Genomic DNA, 16,882 nt, shown 5'->3' on the forward strand with positions numbered 1-16,882 from the left:
CCATGCCACTGGAGTCAAGCTATACTGGCTGATGAGGGGTGGATCCCCGAAACCAGTCTTAGGATGCTTGTTTCCAGTCCATGGAAAACCTGGCCTGGCAGTTCGGGCTGAAATTTTCCCATTGGGTTCAGAGTTAAGCCAGAGATGCATAAGGCTGGGTTCAAACAGGAATGTCATGGGGAGCAAAAAAATATGGATTTAGGCCCAGATCTAAGTACTGGAGTGAATGTATCACATTTTCTGCATGCTGTCAGTTAAACGTCAAAATGACTCGTGGGGAACTTGTTTTAACCTCTCCTGCCAAGGAAACGTCTGTGTGGATGTTTCTTACTTTGGGAATTAAGGCTTCCTGTCTGCTAACTGAATTTGAACGCTGAATTGCTTTAGTGAGACTGACATTGGAATACCCTCTGGCTAGAAAACGTAATTTGCATGCCTCCTGTGCGGCCGCACATTCGGCATCTGTGCTGCAGATTCTTTTGATCCGGAGCATTTCCCCGAAAGGAATGATCCGAATAAATGGGCCGGGTGCTGGCTATTAGAGTGTAATATAGTGTTCCCAGCACTGGGTTTCCTGTACAGTCTTGTACCTAAGGTGTTACCTTCTACAAATACCCCAACATCCAAAAAACAAATAGAATTGGAACTCATATTGGAAGTAAAATTAAGATTAATGGTGTTTATATTAATCAAATCTACAAAAGCTCTGGCACTGTCGGTACTGCCCTTCCAAACAAGAAAAACATCATCAATATAACGTAAATACAAAGCAATGTTGTTAGAAATAAAGTTGTGGTGTTGGCAGACTAGGACCTGTTCCTCCCATAGCCCCACGTGGAAACCCGCGTACCTAGGTGAGAAACAGGCCCCCATCGCCACACCCCTAACCTAATGGTAAATCATGCCATTGAACATGAAAAAGTTTTGTTCGAGGCACATTTTGGTCATATCCAATAACATTCTGTTGTGTGCCATCGAGTGTGGAGGGCATTTGTTTAGGTAGTGTTCCAAAGCTTTGAGTCCATCGCAATGTTTTATTGAGGTATAAAGGGAAGAAACATCCAAAGTCATTAGAATCATATCTTCCTCCCAAACAAAACGCTCGATTTTGCTTAAGAAATCAAAAGAGTCTTTGACATAGGAATTGAGAGTCTTGACATGACCTTGAAGAAAAAAGTCTATATATTTGCAAACGTGTTCCAAGGAACTATTAATAGCCGAAATGATTGGTCGGCCCGGTGGTGTGTCAGAGTTTTTATGGATCTTTGGGATTAAGTAAAACGAGGGGATGACTGGATGATCCTTCTTCAAATATCGGAACTCCTCATGTGTAAGGGGTCCAGCACTTCTCCAGGCTTGGAGTTTTTGATATTGATCCACCCACATGGTTTTTACAACCTGAATATTGCTCCTTCGGTAACAAGAGATATCGTTGAGTTGCAATTCCGCCTCCTTAAGATACATATCTTTTGGCCAAAGGACTACATTGCCGCCTTTATCTGCCTGTTTCACGACGATGTTATGGTCTTTCTGGAGTCTTGTAATTAGTTGTTTGTAACACTAGTTCTGTTTAGATATGTAAAACTTATTTTTATTGGTGGCGGTATGAAGTTCTTTAATGTCTTGTACCACAATTTCCTGGAACGTATCCAAATTGTCATGGACCATAACCGGCTGAAAGGTGGATTTTGCCTTGAAAGGAGTGATTTGTTGCCCATTTGAAATATGTGGCGTTTCCATTGTGTTACCAACAGTTGCCTCGTTTTGTAAGTCCCAAATGGTGTCAAAAGTGACCTGACTTTGGCTACCGGTCAGGATCGGACTTGATGCCATCTCAAGGGGAATATTTTTCTTTGGATGTTGTTCGAAAAACTTTTTCAGTTTGAGCTTGCGTGTAAATCTATAAACGTCCATACGGGTGTCAGCATAGTTCATGTTACACGGCGGACAATATGACAGCCCCAGATTTAGCACGGCCGTTTCTGCAGTTGTTAATTTTAAGTTCGAGAGGTTGATCACTGATTTGGATTTGTTTTCTTTGTTTTCTTTTGGTAGTGTTTCCAGTGACCCTGTTTTGTTGGATTGTTGCCGCTTGAGGTTCCGGGCGCGGCATTTCCTGCGTTACCAGCTTTTGTAGTTGGACCGCTGTTTTTTGGTGCATAGGTCTTGTGTGACCTCAATGTCTCGCGTCGGTCCTGGCATAGGCAGTCGACTTCTTGAGACAGGGAGAGTTTTGTAAACCCCAAATTGGCATCACGAGTTGGATCTGATTCTGGGTCGCTCTGCACAGTCGAGCTTAAGCTAGAGAATGAGGTTGCAGGCAATAATGTGTCTTCCCTTGCCTGTTGATTTGCTTTATTTGAACGTGCTTTCGCTTTAACAGCCTCATATCTTCTAGCGAAAGTAAAAACCTGACCGTTTAAATAATCAACACGATCTCTCTCGAATTTAAAAGCTTTTCTTTTTTTGATGGTTTCCTCCTCTTTGGTTAGACAGGTAATCATGTCTGTTCTCAATTTAATGATTTGGTCGGTGACTTCTATTTTGGATATTTCTTCCTCCAAAGTGTCAATTTCTCTTTGTAGCTTGATACGGTCACTGTCAGCGTATTTTACTAGAATGTGCAATAATTTGCTAGAGGAATTGAGGTTAGCTTCAGCCCACTCCGCTAACATAGCCGGATCCGGGTTTTCATAGCTTGGAGCGATGGTGATCCGCAATCCTCTTGGGACACGTCCCACCTCTAAATAACGGGAAAGAGACCAATGTTTCCACCATTTTGACTGTTCCGCGCACATGGTGCGCTCTAATTTCTTAAATAAATCTTTGGTGGTGTTGTTGCCCGTTTCCTGAACAGAGGGTGTGGTGCTCGATGATCCCCCAGCCGGGGAATCCAAAATCATGGAATCTGCTGCCTCAGCTGGACTGCGCAGTCTGTCGGCGGACATATTGTTAAGTGCTTGAATGTTATGGCTAGTGTCTCTAATGCACTTGAAAACGACCCACTGGTTAACAGGAATAAATATCCTACCAGAAGTCGCGCACACTTCCCGCTGCTGTTTCCAACTGCCTGCTGGGGTTCAAAACTCAGATGCAAGCTCCGCGATGCCGAAGACAAGAGACTCCTGTTGCCGTCCCACAGAGGCACGTTATATATATATATTACCTACTGGCGGTCGCCAGTAGGTATATATAGTTAGTTAGTATATATAGTTAGGACCTAGTTACCATAGGAAATTCCGAACATTCTATTGGGAATAACTTTAGAGCCGATTGAGGGATCTGCCTGTAATTTTTCTTAAGTTTGCCTCGCTGCGCTCCGCTCCTCCCCTGAAAGTTTCAGGGGGATTTGTCAAGCGGGGCCGAGAAAAAAGGGGGGTCGCAAAACGTGTTTTCCCCATTTTAATTTCTATAGGGACATTCTGACAAGGGTACAGCTCGAATGGCTGAGCGGAATTACACCAGATTTGGCAAAATGGTAGGGACTGGTATGCAGCAGTGCCTTTTATGTGTTTGGTGTAAATCCCACCAGTAGTTCTTGAGAAAATTGAATTTGAAATTTTTCTAATGGCATTTTCCATGGGACCTTTAGACACAGCTACAGCCCGAACGGCTGAACGGAATTACACCAAACTTGGCAAAATGGTAGGGACATGTATGCAGTAGTGCCTTTTCTTTCTTTGGTGAAATCCCTCCAGTAGTTGTTGAGAAAATTGAATTTGAGCAAATTATATATCTATATGCGCTCAACATTCTATTGGGAATAACTTTGGCGCCGATTGAGGAATCTGCGTGTAATTTTCCAGAATTTTGGCCAGCTCTGCTCCGCCCTACCCTGAAAGTTTCGGGGGGATTTGTCAAGCAAGGGCCGAATAGGGGGTCCCAAAACATGTTTTCCCCATTTTAATTTCCATAGTGACCTTTAGACACAGCTACAGCCCGAACGGCTGAACGGAATTACACCAAACTTGGCAAAATGGTAGGGACAGGTATGCAGTAGTGCCTTTTCTTTCTTTGGTGAAATCCCTCCAGTAGTTGTTGAGAAAATTGAATTTGAGCAAATTATATATCTATATGCGCTCAACATTCTATTGAGAATAACTTTGGCGCTGATTGAGGAATCTGCGTGTAATTTTCCAGAATTATGGCCAGCTCTGCTCCACTCCTTCCCTGAAAGTTTCGGGGGGATTTGTCAAGCAGGGGCCGAAAATGGGGTCCCAAAACGTGTTTTCTCCATGTTAATTTCCATAGTGACCTTTAGACACGGCTACAGCCCGAGCGGCTGAATGGAATTACACCAAACTTGGCAAAATGGTAGGTCCTGGTATGCACATGTGCCTTTGCTATGTTTGGTGAAAATCCCTCCAGTAGTTCTTGAGAAAATTGAATTTGAATTTTTTCAAATGGCATTTTCTGTGGGACCTTTAGACACGGCTACAGCCCGAACGGCTGAACGGAATTACACCAAACTTGGCAAAATGGTAGGGACAGGTATGCAGTAGTGCCTTTTCTATATTTGGTGAAAATCCCTCCAGTAGTTGTTGAGAAAATTGAATTTGAGCAAATTATATATCTATATGCGCTCACCATACGCGCAACGTATGCGTACCATACGCGTACATGCGCGTACCCTTACGTGTGCGAGAGAGTTTCGGATTGGCTGGCAGTCGACTGTCAACATTCCAAACTGTCCAAACCAGGATGTGTTGGCCACCATCTTGTTTTTCAGGAGAACTAAGGCACAAGAAAGCCCAAAACAAGAGTGGAAAACACAAAAAGGGGGCAGGATAGAGACCCCCCAACCCTCTAGCCCTTCTCAAGGGGTCCCAGAAGGACCCCCAAGGGCAAAAACCCCCCCAAAATATTCGAAGAAATCGAGGGGTATGCACACCGTATGCGTACGGTACGCATACCATGCGCGTACCCCGCAATTAAAAAACAAAATAATACTCATTTTTTGCACTTGGTGGTCCTTCTGGGACTGTTAATCAAGAGGGGGGAGGGGGGATCACTTGTCCTGTGTAACCTGGGTACAGTTCTTACTAGAATGACCCTTGGTAAAAGACCCTCATACACGTGTAATCATGATGGTATTTGGGCGGTATATCTTGATTCTCCGCCTTCGTATACACGTCTGTGCAGAATCACGGGGTCAGTTGGTATGCACCCTCCACCTGGAGGAGAACACCCTAGGTTAAAACAGTAGTGATCAGTGATTATTGGTGAAGTGAGAGTGAGTTTCTTAAAAACAATCCAATCATGCCGGGAAGGAAATAATTTTATTGGCCGGGATTGAATTGGTCCTTCTGGGACCTCACTCAAACAATATAGGAGCTTAGAGGGAATATGGAAAGGGTCGCCCTCCACTCACAATTAACAATACAAAATGAGACCCAGTCCAATGGCGTATGCATATATCAGTGACTCAAGGGGGGTCAAAAAAGTCCTACTCCCCACTACTCTCTTATCCACATAATAATGAGGTAATGCACTGTACTCCGCCGTGTTTAAAATACCTGTTCTCCTGGGCAACACAACAGAACACCCACTCAGAGTGACCCAGGGTATACTGGTTCACAGTAGTCCACACCAGACATTGGACCTTACTCTAAATAGAGGAAAAAATGTGCGAGAAGCAAATGACCCCTCACGGAAACACCACCATCGGGGTAACTTGTATGCAATTTCCAGACAGGCCCCTGTCTCATCATCGGTGGTCACTTGCTTCTCAAAGGAAAATAAGATGAAAGAAAAGAAGTGTCCAAAACAAACAACATATAAAGTGACAAAGTGAAGTGCAGAGAAATCTGCTGGTGACAAACACACATAAAGATAACTGAGTGCCTAAAAGCACACACAGTACACCAATCCCTTAGCCAATTTTATTCCTAGGGTGGTGATCGTGTGCTATTGATTATTAAAAAGGCTGGTAGCTAATCATGCATACCATTACCTACAGTGCCGACATGTTTCACTGCTGTATTGCGTAGAGCAGTTTCATCAGGGCTGCACTCAAGTGCTGCCACTTCACTCTTTTTGGACACTAGTTCTGTGAAGTGCTGCCAAGGAAGAACAGGTAAGGAGAACGTAATTAAAAACATGTGGGCTTCAGGGTGGCCAGGAACATACTCTTAGGGGATAAAAAGTATGGTGATGTGTAGAGTATTACCCGGAAGCAGCAAAGCTATGCATACCCGCCGCTCCGGTATCAACAAGGTCACTGGGTACTTCAAACGTAAGTGTGCCCCTTGTTCCTTGATACATATATTATATCTGCAGAAGGGAGAAGCAAACATGAGCTTGTAAACTGTATTGTTCTGCTGACTTTCAACGTGCCCCGTCGTACCTCATGTATAATACACACGTGCCATATGAAAAGTACACAGTGACATGCGCGCTCAGTGCTTCCCCCGCACAACGATACACGGGATTGCTGCCCCCTCAGAAAGTAAGCAACTGTGGCGCTGTTATTAATAACGCAGTTCAACACACCATACACACTGTCCCCAACAAATGCTAGACAGTACAGCACCAGAGGTCAAACCCCTCTCAAATCGATCGTAACAGGCTTTGTTATGAAGCAGTGAAACTACACGGAGCCTGTACCCACGGCAACACACATACTTCATTTAGCATAACAACGGCGGTCCACTTGATACTTCCCTGGCGCATAACTAACGAACATCACCTCACCATGACAAGCCCGGAAGACGCCTTTCCTCAGCCGTGCCGGTGGCCAGCTCACGGAGCATTCAAATGCGAAGCGCCGGCGAAGCCACGCCCATGTAGTTACACCACGTGATCGCGCCCTCGGGCGCGGCGGACATCTTAGCCTAGTCAAATGGCCAGATCTTTAGGTCATACTACAGGCATTATAGCTAGCTTAACCCCACATAGGTCCCCCAGTGCCATACCACTGAAACAGAATGGTGAGAGGGTGATGGATGGTGAAATAGGACTCAAGAAAACGGGCACAGTAGTCCCCTAACCCTCTAGCCCTTCTCAAGGGGTCCCAGAAGGACCCCCAAGGGCAAAAAACCCCCCAAAATATTCGAAGAAATCGAGGGATATGCACACCGTACGCGTACGGTACGCATACCATGCGCGTACCCCGCAATTAAAAAACAAAATAATACTTATTTTTTGCACTTGGGGGTCCTTCTGGGACCCCCTGATAAGGGCTAGGGGGTCAGGGGGTCTCTACCCTGCCCCCTTTTTGCATTTTCCACTCTTGTTTTGTGCTCTCTTGTGCCTCACTTCTCCTGAGAAACAAGATGGCTGCTCAGGTGGTCCCAGAAGGATAATAACATATATAAACGTTATCCGCTAATAGAATTAGCATTTACAAAACCTTTGAAATTTATTGAAAAAAAATATAGGTTTCACGCCTGATATAGTTAGGAGTTAGCAATTAAAAAACCTTGCAAATTCACTTAGAAAACCATAGGTTTCAAGCGTTATATAGTAATATAGTTAGGAATTAGCATTTAAAAAACCTTGCAAATTCGCTTTAAAAACCATAGGTTTCAGGCCTTATATAGTTAAGAATTCGCGTTTTAAAAACCTTGCAAATCAGTGATGTCATCAGGGATGTCATTTGAGATGTCATCAGTGATGTCACTGACCATGTCATGAATGATGTAATATGTGACATCATCAGCAGTGGATTGCGGGTGCGCGAAATATAGTTAGTACAACTAACTATATAGGAGCAATTTCACTGGTTTTTTAAATGCTAATTCCTAACTATATAAGGCCTGAAACCTATGGGTTTTTTAAGTGAATTTGCAAGGTTTTTTAAATGCTAATTCCTAACTATATAAGGCCTGAAACCTATGTTTTTTTAAGTGAATATATATATATATATATATATATATATATATATATATATATATATATATATATATTTTTTTTTCTTTTTAAACACTCATAAACATTTTTAAAACACTCACAGTCACTGGATGATGTCATCAGTGATGTCATTTGAGATGTCATGAGTGATGTCTTGAGTGATGGCACTGACCATGTCATGAGTGATGCAGTATGTGAGGTCAATAGCAGTGCATTGTGGGGGCACGAGTTATAGTTAGCTCAGCTAACTATACCTGTTGATTTTCCCCATTTTTAAGCTTTGTTTTTTTTTAGTGAATTTCAAAGTTTTTTGAATGCTGATTATTAACTATAGCTTACCTGTAACATTTGTTTTTTTCAGTGAATTTCCATGGTTTTTTAAGTAGCAATGGTCTTTGCAGAATTGTGTGGAAAGGGAGCAGGTCCTGTGACCAGCTCTCAGAAATCCAGCTGAGTAGGATTTATAGAAAGTACCAGGAGGGCTTTCTGGTCCCCATGATCTTTTAGCATCCAAGATACATTTATTCCCCAACCAGTAGTGTGCCAGGAGACATTTTTGCAGAATTGTGCTGAAAGTGTGTGCGACCTCAGACCACCTTTTAGCAAACTGACTGTGTACAAATTGCAGAGGTAACAAGAGGGATACTTGGCCCCCAAATACCCTCAAGAGCCAAGGGGACTTCCTCCCCCAACTTGTACTGTGACAGGAGGCACGTTTGCAGAGTGATGCAGAAAGGAAGTCCCTTATGATTGCACAGGTAGTGTCTGTATGATTCTATGAGTGAGATTTTCAAGGACAAACAGTGAATACCAGGTGTTTTTGACAAAGTGTGTAAAACACATATATATACATATTTGACATAAAGTTTCAGTGTAGCTATTTAGTAAGTTACTAATATAACATTGCCCTTTGTATTCATTTCTCAAAATAACTACATCAAAAATGCATTATCTTTCTTTACAACACCAGAGGTTGCAATGACATTAGTAATCACAAATACAAATGAAAAAGTGTAAAACAGATATACAGATATATTTTACACAAAGTATGAGTCTAGCTGTTTAATAACATATTGGTTCAACTTTATTTTAACAACATATTTGTAAAAAAAATCAGTCTCAAAAAATAACTTTCAACATAACCTCCAAACAAACATCAAATTATTCATTGTTACACAAATGTATGAGGAATCAAAAAGTGCTGCAAAAGTAGTGCAATACACAATGTCTGACAAGACCATCTCTAAAGGGACAAGCAAAAATATTCATGTGGAACAACGTCCATGTTATACCATCTAAAAACCTATCATAAAAACCTCTTCAACTGGCGATGAAGCCAAGTGAAGCTGGAGGACCATTTTCTCAGGTGGCAGCAGCAATAATTCATGGTCAGAAACTCCCTTCTGAGGTGCAGACTACAGCAACAGATATGGTTCCAGAGTTGTCAAGAATGGCCATGTACTGCATGCACTGTAGTGTTGTTATAAGTGCTGGTGATCTGTGTGTCACAGCTATTCACAATGCTGCCAAAAATAATACATGGTATTTTCCCCCCGTTATCTTTTTTGCACATTTCATAAGAGGAGTTCAAGTGAGCAGCAAGACAGCAGTGCAAAGCTGAATGACGCTCGACTTCAATAGCAGCACAACAACACTGATGCAGAGAGTCCATTCAAAAGTCCCATCTCAACTTTAAGATTTAGCACCACCGTTTTCCCCAATGGCATCATCTGGCATGAATTGTGCAGTTTTAGTGCTGTAAGCAATCCATAACGGCCCTTTGCAAAGCTGAAAAAAAAAATTGATGTTTTTTTAAATTTTTTACTTTCATTGTTTTTCTACATTAGCATGTATTTTATCATCTTACAAAAATGGCATCTAATATCTATCCGGTGCTCATTTTATTATCTTCTGATTAATTGTAACACTACTCACCTTTAACTTGCCGTATTCACAAACCAAATCATCCCTCTACAAATAAATACACAGCTAACTTTTTCCAGTTATTATATTTTACTTTTTTACTTTTTAAATATAAGTCAATAGTCTGTGTTTAAATATTCAAGTAAGTGCATCAACAACATACATAAACATACTCTGCTTTTTACTGAAAACTCTATTACATTTTGTAACCCCTCTTTTAAAACTATCAACTGTAATATATGTGTCTTGTTCTGCAACCACTCCTCTTAACAACTCTTAATTTTCCTTAGAATTCTCCTCAGGACCAAAGGAACGAAACTGCACATCGCCAGAAACCTTTGCTATGTCTGCCACACTACCATGCAAAAGTTCCTTTACTTATTTCTCCTAAACATAAAGTAGGAGTTTTCACATACTACAGCCTCCTACCTAAAGTTTGCATTGTTGAGTTGTATGAATTATTTTGTGTTTTAAACTTTGTCTTGAAAAGATACATGTGAATTTTCCAATATTGCAATGGTTTCCTGTCTAATACTAAAAACACTAATACAATTCCATTTGTATAAAGTACCCTGACTACACCTTCCTCATACCTCTTCTGTAATAACTTCTTCTACATTTCTAGGTACCATCAGCTCTTTTGCTATAGGTCTACCATTCTTCATTTTATAACATTGTTCTCTTTAATCAATAGTAGGGGTGGGTGGAAACTCTGCTCCACCAGCGGTGTTTGCAGAGTTTTGGCAAATCTGCACTCCGTTGAGAATTTGGAGTTCGGGTAAAAATTCTAATTCCACAGCGTGGTGGAGTTTGCCCCAGCCGCCCACCCCATGGAGAGAGTTGAGGGGGCCAAGAGGACCAGGTATTACCTGGGTCTGGCATTTTCCATGTGCCTGGGCTACTTTCCCCCTGTCCTGGTCTCTTCGCTGTCCTCGGTGCAAAAGCACACCACCTACGCTGAATATCTTTGGAGAACTGAGCATGAGCGTGCGTGTGCGCGCATGCGCAGTCCTCGCACGTCATACTGGACTGTTTCGCAAGTCGTGCTGAACTGTTCCCATGTGGCATAGGGTCAAGACTAATTTGCATATGGCTGGTCCAAACTGGGATGGTGTTTTGAGCAAAAGAACAATGGATTAAACCCAGAACTTTGTGAATAGGGATGAATGATTGCATTGTTCAGCTTTCCGTCCATCACTTTTTCCTTTTCATTTTGTTGCCCTAAGTGAGAAGGGTATGATCAGACATGGGTAACGTGCTCAGTGCACCACTGGATTCGAGTTAGCCTGCCTGATGAGGGGTGATGCTCCGAAACCGGTCCCAGGATGCTTGTTTCCAGTCCAGGGAGGACTTGGCTTGGCAGTTCGGGTCGGATGGTTACCATGAGGCACAGGGTCAAGACTGATGTGCATATGGCTAAGTCCAAACTGGGGTTGTGTGGTGAGCAAAATAACGATGGATTAAACCTACATCTTTGTGACTGGGATTGAATGTTTGCATTGTTCAGAATTCCATCCATCATTTGTTCCTTTTCCTTTTGTCCCCCAACGTGGGAATGGTATACCCAGGCATGGATCCCATACTCACTGCACCACTGGATTCAAGCCAGCCTGGCTGCGAGGGGTGTACCCCGAACCGGTCCCGGGATGCTTGTTTCCAGTCCAGAGAGGTCCTGGCTTGGCAGTAAGACATGTGCAATTGGACTTATTTCCTGATACTTCTACTTTCTTTGAAAGTGTGAATACTCAATCACTAACTTGTATAATAGCCAATGGTATTAAAAAAGGAAACGGGACATAATTTTGTGTCTGATTATTGTTTTCACATATTTAGTTTTTGCTTATAATACAAGTTAGTAATTGAGTTTTCACACTTTCAATGAGAAAGGAAACATGTTGGTGGATGAGTCCCATAGAACATTTGTTTGGACAGTATCCCCCATGCCTAAATTTCATTGGCGGATGTGCTTGCTCAGTTTTAGGTATGAGTTCTCAGAGGAAGGCATACTCAGACATACCCAACTTGAATAGACAAATTTGAAGGAGTTGGATTTAGCACAGTAAGGGGCAAATGCATCAATATTGCATTTTGCGATTCCTTAATTGCGAAAAATAAGGAATCGCAATTAAGGAATTGCAAACTGCAATGCATCAAGAAATCGCTAACAAAATAGAGGCCCATAGGAATGAATGGGAAGACATTCTTAATTTGCGATTCACCATTAGAAATTTTCTAATTGAGAATGCAATTTCAAGGGTGCATGGGGTGTCCAAAGGACACCCTGTTGCACCCCTGAAATCTGCCTATAAGTACATTTTGCCTATAAGTACCTTTTGCACACACACATGCCCCAAGGGCATGTGTGTGTGTAAAGTGGAACTTTAAAAAATTCACTTTAGTGCATTTTCAAAGTTTTCGCAAATTACCATGAAGGTCAACTTCATGGAAATTTGCTCCCCTTATTTGCGAATTCGCACCTTTTTAAAGTTTGATGCATTGCATTTAAGGAATCTCAATTTGAGATTCCTTGAATGCAATCGCAATTTAAGAAATCGCAATTTCTTAATTTGCAAAATTACAAAAATGATAATGCATCCCGAAAATTGGAATTGCAAACGGCCGAATTTTACGGTTTGCACCATTTGCGAATGCAATTTCCATTGATGCATGTGCCCCTATGTGTGCTGATAGCACATGAAAGACATGTTTTCTTGAGCTTCAAGTAGCTTGGGAAAGAAGGCAATCCTGTATAGTTGCCAAATGAAACTATACTGATAGGTTCACTTGGGAATTGTACAGGATTAGTCGGGACTTTGATGAGGACAGACATAAATGGGTAGGAAAAGATTCCAGTAGGTGTGCTTTCCCAAGGATATTACATAGGTAAAATACAGATAGTTATGGTAGTGAAGATACACATGGAATAAAAAAGGCTGGGTCCAACCTGGGGTGTCATAGTGAGCAAAAGAACAATGGATTTAACCCAGATCTGTCACTGGGAGTGAATGGTTAAAACGTTTCAGCACTCCGTCCATCATCTTGTTGTGTACAGACACACGTGCCATTACTTCATCTTTACCTATGGATTCAAACGTACTGGTGCTGCATTCTCCTGAATAATTACTTATTCTGTCAAGTATGGGTAAATGCTTGACTTGCTTGTCATGTTCATCCTCCATCAGAACAGTTTGCTGTATGATAAGTGCATTGCAGTCCCAGCACAGCACATAAAGGTGGATGGGGCATATGCTAGGTTCTCACGTACTACCCTGTGTTTCAAAAACTACCATTCTTCCTCATTTATGATGTTCTCTTTAGGGAACTTTGGAAAATTCCCCAGCATGTTTTCCTTTGTTTCTAAAGTATATATGCTCGCTCAGTTCAAGGTATGGGCCTCAGGGACATATTTGTACACCACCAACTTGTATCCACAAACTGGAAGGAGTTGGATTTAGTACAGTGAGTGCACTAAAGGTGCATGAAAGACAGGTCATCCTGAGCTTCATGTGGCTGTCATTGGAGCCATTACTGAAGGTTCACTAGGCATGCAACTTCAATTCAATTTCAAAAGCTTTATTCGAATTGCACAGACAAATTCATAAAAGCATACAGATAAAAATCACATTTAAAAACAACAAGTCTAATAAAGCTTAAATAACTTCATATTACATACACATTTAAAAAGACGTAAAAAGTCTGATAAGAGCTTTAAAAAGATAAAAGGATATTAGAATACCCATAACTAATATAGAAATTCATGTTGAGTTGCGAACATTCCAACTACTGGGGACGTAGAAGAACAGAATTCAATTTACATCGTATCTCTATACCTCACGACTGCTCTCAGGAAGGAGGATACAGTACTAATGGTGTATTCATTATCTAAAATTCTCAATTTATCATATGCCGCTCTACATGACCTCAAGCCCCATGAAACAAGCAGAGGTTTCAGCAATTTCCTCCTTGGATGGCTATAAAAAGTGCAAAAAAGAATACAATGTATATTTGACTGAAATGACACATCATCGCAAGGACAAGTTCTTTTTTTCCTTGACCAGTCATTGCACTGTGGGAAGGTAACAAGTCTGTAAAAAGTATCCCAAAAAAAATAGGTCAGAAGCATACGATGGTAAGGGGGTTGTTCAACCAAAAGGTACAACTGTATGCCCTCTTGAACTGTTATCGAGACATGCTCCATGACCGTCTTCTTAGATCTTACTTCCCGCCATCTTTTACTCTCAAGGTGTTGTAGAAGGGACTTTTTTAAGGCAGTTCTGGACACACTCTCCATACTGTCTGGGTTGGAAAAATATTCCGGATGTCCAATTGCATGCAACAAATTTTTAACATAAGTGAACCATTTGATGTTAGTAGCTCCATCACATGCCAATCAGTCTTTTATTATCTCTCTATTCAGACTGGTACATGGATTAACCCACACATTATGCCATAATAAGACCAGGGCAGATTTAATAGTGTCCGTAACATCCTGGAGGGCCACTTCTGTGTGAATCACATAGTTTGCCATGCTCTTTGGGGCGGCCAGAAGGTACCGTAAGAATCGATTCTCAATACGTTGTATAACATCCACTGGCCTAATTCCCCAGAGACCCGCCCCATATGTCCCGGTAGAGACACATTTGGCCTGAAAAATGTGCAGCAACTCCCTTACTGGTCTGCCACCTATTTTTTGGGCAAAATTTACCAGGGCACCCGAGGCTCTGGTAAACGCCAGAGCCCTGGCAGTTACCGCGGGTTTCCATGAGCACTTTCTCTCAAAGTTTACACCCAGATGACAGAATCTATCCGCAAGCCCAACCCGCCTACCATCCTAAGAGATCTAACAGGGTGTTCTGCGTTTTTTAAGTCCGCAAGACATAGTATACGTCTTTGATACTTTTACGTGGGGACCCCTAGTTTTCATAAATTCCGAGAATTTCTGAACTGCCTTTTGTAGGCCAACCTTAGTCTGGGAGAGAATTGCTGCGTCATCGGCGTAGAGAAGTAGGGGAATGGGCGTCCCTTTTACTGTGGGGTAATCATGATAGTCTTCAGTAAGGATGGATCCGACATTGTTTATCTATAGAGTAAAGAGCAGGGGAGCAAGTATGCACACCTGTCTTACTCCTCTGTGGATACGAAACAAGTAGGAACACTCCACCCATCCTACCATATCTGACACGCGCACCAGCCCCATTATACAGCTCTTTAATAAAAGTAAGGATTTGATTGTCCAGGCCTATGTCCTTTAGAGTTTGCCAAAGCATACCATGGTCAACACAATCAAATGCAGAGCTGAGGTCTACAAATATTATGAAGAAATTTCTTTTTTTTTAGCATGAATATATTTGGATGTTAATAATGCTAAATTTAGTCCCTGCTCGACTGCCCTCTTCCTGTCCTGAACCCATATTGAAGGTTGGAAAGTATCTCTTGTTCTTCTAGCCAGTCCTGAATTCGGAGGCTAGAATGATCCTGCCTGCGACCTTCATAAGGCCATCAAGTAGAGAAATTGGCCCGTAGCAGGCAGGATCATTCCTACCCCCCTTTTTGTAAATCAGGACAACTACTGCCTCCGACCAAGTAGGAATGAAGCCAATTTTATTTGAGGAGTTCAGTACTCTGGTAAGTAAGGGTGCCCAAAGCTCAGGTAGACTTTTAAAAATGTCAATTGGGACGCAGTCCGGCCCTGGAGCCTTACCCACAGGACTTTCTGATAGAGCCTTAATCACTTCTTCCAGTTGAAAATGGATATCCAGTGGAAAAGAAGTACATGTTTCCTCAACCATCAGTGCCACAGGCTCAATTAGATATCTTCCTGGAAGGGCTATTTCATTATAAACACCCTGGAAGTGGTTAACCCAGTCCTGTGAGGTAATGGCATTGTCTATCTGGGGGCCCTGATGTGCTTGAAGAAATGGGGCATTGACGGCCTTCCAAAAGGCGGAATTGTCTTTTAGCTCAGAAGCTACATGCAGGGCTGACCACGCCTGCGATTTGAGCTCTTTCTTCCTATTTGTTAAAGCGGTACGGTATGTACGCCTTGCTAACTGGATGTTTCGTCTGGATTGCAGGGAAGAATGAAGGACTTTTTTCAGGGCAGCAAGTGCCTTGGTACAGTTGCCATCAAACCATTCCTGAGACCCCTTAGGAAGATTACGTGGTGTTCTAGTCAACAGTTGTTTTATAGTTGAGCAAATTTTTGTAAATGATCCAACAGGTATACAACGTTTAGCACGCATTTTTTACCACGCACTACCATTACAACGCAGGCATTACCACGCATACCATTACAATGCATTGCGCTGGGGGGGCGCTCTAGGATAGGGAATACGTTTAATTTTATATCCAACACCTTCCCTAGTGTCCACGGGGACTGGAGTCTGAATATAAAATTATACTTACCACTATCCAGCACCTCAAAGCGCTATGCGTTGCAATGGTATTCGTTGTAAATACCGCGTTGTAAAGGTATGCGTGGCAATAGTATGCGTGCTAACGTCATACATCCGATCCAACAAGGCATGGGAGTCCTCTTCAGGTGAAAGGCAGATTTTAATATCCTCGTACAAATTTTTAACAAGTTTTTCTAGGAAATTCGTGGGTGTCACCTTTTCCCATTTGACGCAAAATCCATTTTTTGCAGTAACAATTGGATTTAAGTCATATTTGACATTATCTTTGCAGCTTAAGTCACCATCCTTAAGGTTGAATGTTACAGAAATAGGATAGTGGTCACTAAATCCAGTAACAATAGTCTCCCATTTAGTCACCATGCCAGCATAGTGCGTCGGAAAAAGAATAAAATCAATGATTGAATTTGCCCCCTCCCATTGAAAGTTAGTCTAAATACTTTAGGAGGGCTGCAAAGTTCATTTATAAAGGCAAGAGAAAATTGGGCTGATATGTTGTTAAACATATCCCCTCGCTTGGAGTGGGTAAAGTGACTCATGGCCCCTTCATTATCGTCATCTATACCACACTTACCCAGTGTACCTCGGGGGAACAGTGAACAGTTAAAATCCTCAACCCACAACAGAACCATGTCTCCAGACATACGTTCTTCAAATTTGATCAGGTCCTTTAGGCATGTATTTGATAAATGCTC

This window comes from Lissotriton vulgaris, chromosome 1_1 (assembly GCF_964263255.1).
Source record: "Lissotriton vulgaris chromosome 1_1, aLisVul1.2, whole genome shotgun sequence".
Classification (NCBI taxonomy): Eukaryota; Metazoa; Chordata; class Amphibia; order Caudata; family Salamandridae; genus Lissotriton; species Lissotriton vulgaris.